This window comes from Mastomys coucha, unplaced genomic scaffold, assembly GCF_008632895.1.
Source record: "Mastomys coucha isolate ucsf_1 unplaced genomic scaffold, UCSF_Mcou_1 pScaffold6, whole genome shotgun sequence".
In the NCBI taxonomy this organism is placed as follows: Eukaryota; Metazoa; Chordata; class Mammalia; order Rodentia; family Muridae; genus Mastomys; species Mastomys coucha.
The window spans coordinates 14171263-14174531 of NW_022196912.1; positions in this window are offsets into that span (position 1 = coordinate 14171263).

Here is a 3269-nt window from a genome sequence, read left to right on the forward strand (position 1 = left end):
AAAGGGATACAGCCCGTTGCTTCTGCTTCAGATTTCAGGGCACGTAGCTGACTGGACTCTGACATACTTGCAGAGTCTTCGAGACTGATACTGAAAAGGGGTGCAAGGCAGTAAATGCTAAGATTCTGCCTATACTAGGAAAAAAAAAGAGAGAGAGAGAAACACCACCAAGGGCGATAAACAAAAACTGAGCTATAAGATTGTCAAGCAGCAGAAACATTAAATATGAATCGGCTTTTTATTACTTGGAATTCCATATCAAATAATCCTTCCCAAAACCTTCATTCACTGAATGATTGACTGCTTATATTGATGAGCTTTCACGGATTAAGTTAGACTTTACCAGTTAAAACCCTCTATAAAGCTACAAAGAGCTAATGTAAATTTCAAGTTATTAAGAGTGTGGGAGAAAATGTTTGACCTTTAAAACTACAGAATAAAAAAGCTACAACTGATTTGTGACAACTGTTCAGTTGCATTTAAGTTTCATTCTTTACTGCAAACATGTTTGGCCTTATGTTTTCTTCCTCTTTTGAAACAAGGATATGCCCCTACCCTGTCCAAATTATCAGAAATTTAAGGTGCATTTGGGCCACATGTGGTGCACAGGGCTTTAATCCAAGCATATGGGAAGCAGAGGTAGGCAGGGACTTTGAGATCAATTAGTCTACATAGCGAATTCTAGGCCAACCCTGTCACAAAAAAAAAAAAAAAAAAAAAAAAAAAATCAGTTGCTTTATGTTGCAACTTGATACAAGATATTTAAAATAGTCTAGCTTTTCTATTCATTCATTTAGTACCAGCCAAATGAAATGTCTCATATATGTATGCTTAGTCATCAAGATTATATTGATTCGTGCTAGGAATAGCTCCATTAAAAAAAAAAAGCCCGATATTGTTCATTTGTAATCCCATGGCTGGGGGAAACAGAAGGACCTCTGGGGCTCACTAGTCTAATTGTCAGATTCTGAGCCAAAGACACCCTGTCTCAAAGAAGGTGGGTGGATTTCCTGAAAATGACACTGGGGGTTGCCCTACACGCACACACAGAAGGGAACAGAAAACAAATCTAGAAAAAGAATACATTAAGGGGCTGGAGAAATGGTTTAGTGGCTAGGAGCACTGGCTGTTCTTCAGAGAGCCAGGCTTCCCATGTGGCTGCTTACAAATGTCTAACTCCTAGGAGCTGACACACTCATTTGGCCAGCAGGAGCACCAGCCACCATAGTGGTGCTCAGACATACATGCAAGCAAAACACCCATACACATACAACATTTTATACACACACACACACACACACACACACACACACACACAAGTGCATTTTAGGTTGGATGTGGTGGTGCACACCTTTTGTTCAGCAGCATGGAGGCAGAGGCCAGCCTTGTCTGTAGAGTGAGTTCTAGGCCAGCCAAGGCCACAGAGTAAGACCTTGTCTCAGAAACCAAAACAAACTAAAGCAAACTAGAGGGCCTGTGTGTGCATTGCTGTCTATATGCAGGTGAGGGCGGGCACAAGGTAAGGCTGGATCTTGTGATTGGGCAGTGGAAAAGGAGGGTGGGGCTAAGAGTTTCAGAGGCAGAGGACAGAGGACAGAGAGGACAGAAGGACAGAGAAGATAGAGGAAAAGGAAGAACCAGACCCACATGGCTTTAAATAGCCACAGGTAGCTATGAATATCTTAGAAGGGATAGAATAATATAGGACAATCTGTCTAACCTAGGCGGGCAGCTTGTATCAATGTCAATTGGCTCTTGAGTTCATTGTGTGGGCATTTTGTGGGTTGAGAATTTACTGATATAAACCTGACAAATTACAAGTCTCTAGAGTTTTGATTTTACTGGGTTATGGGGATTTGTGACAGCTAGTCACAGTGGGTGGATGGATGGGAAGATTGGAGCGGGTTCCATGGCAAGCAAACTTCCAGAAGTTGGGCAGATGCCTCATGGGGACCATGGAGGCAGGGAGACCACGTTACTAGAGCTTAGCCAGCGATAGCTGGGATTGATTATTATTATTATTATTATTATTATTATCATTATCATTATTATTATTATTATTATTATTATTATTACATGCAACACTTGTGAGAAGATTCCGAGTGTAAAGTTCTTGCTATGTACCCATGAGGTCTTGAATTCACCCACATAAAAGGCTGACATGGCAACATGGATCTGTAACCTCAGGGTTTGGGGTTGTGATGCCAGATCCCAGGCCTGCCATTTTTTTCTAAGGCATCAAATTCCAAGTTCTGAGAGAAGGTCTGACTCAAAAAGTAAAGTGGCCATTGGGCATGGGGTTACAGGTCTTTAATCTCAGAATTTAGAAGGCAGAGAGGCTAGTGGATCTAGTGAGTTCAAAGCCATCTTTGTCTATAGTATTGAGTTCCAGGACAGCCAGAGCTACATGGTGGGACCCTATCTATAATAAAATTAACAACAACAACAATATCTTCCAACTTAGTTTATCAGGAATAGTCTGGCAAGTTCCTTCAACCACTAAACAATCTCACCAGACTACAGGGGCTCATCTGGCTTCTGATGTCGGTGCTAGGTATATTAACTCAAGTTCTTACACTTTCAGTGCAACGTCCTTTAATGGCAACCTCTGTCTGCTTCACGTGCCTGCCAGGCCAGCACATATGCATGCATGTATATAATACACACACACTCTGTAGACCAGGCTGGCCTCAAACTCAGAAATCTGCCTGCCTCTGCCTCCCAAGTGCTGGGATTGGGTGTATGCTACCATGCCTGGCTGACTAAATTAAAATCTTTTTTTAAAAAAGATTATTTATTTATTTTATGTATATGAATGTGAATATGCACTGTAGCTATACAGATAGTTGTGAGTCTTCATCTGGTTGTTGGGAATTGACTTTTTAGGACCTTAGGAAAAAATGAAAAGCTAAGGGATTGGTGAGATGGCTCAAGAGTTAAGAGTGTGTAATGTAGCACTTTCCAGATGGACTCATGGTCAGTTACCAGCATCCTTTCTCTCTTTCTAACAAACCAAGCATTGCAAAATTTGAAAATCTGCTCACTCCAACCAATACGGCTCACTCTGGTCAGTCCTGCTCACTCAGACCCAAAGATTTATTTATTATTATAAATAAGTACACTGTAGCTGTCTTCAGACACACCAGAAGAGGGCGTCCGATCTCATTACAGATGGTTGTGAGCCACCATGTGGTTGCTGGGATTTGAACTCAGGACCTTCAGAAGAGCTCTTATCCGCTGAGCCATCTCTCCAGCCCCTTAAAATCTTT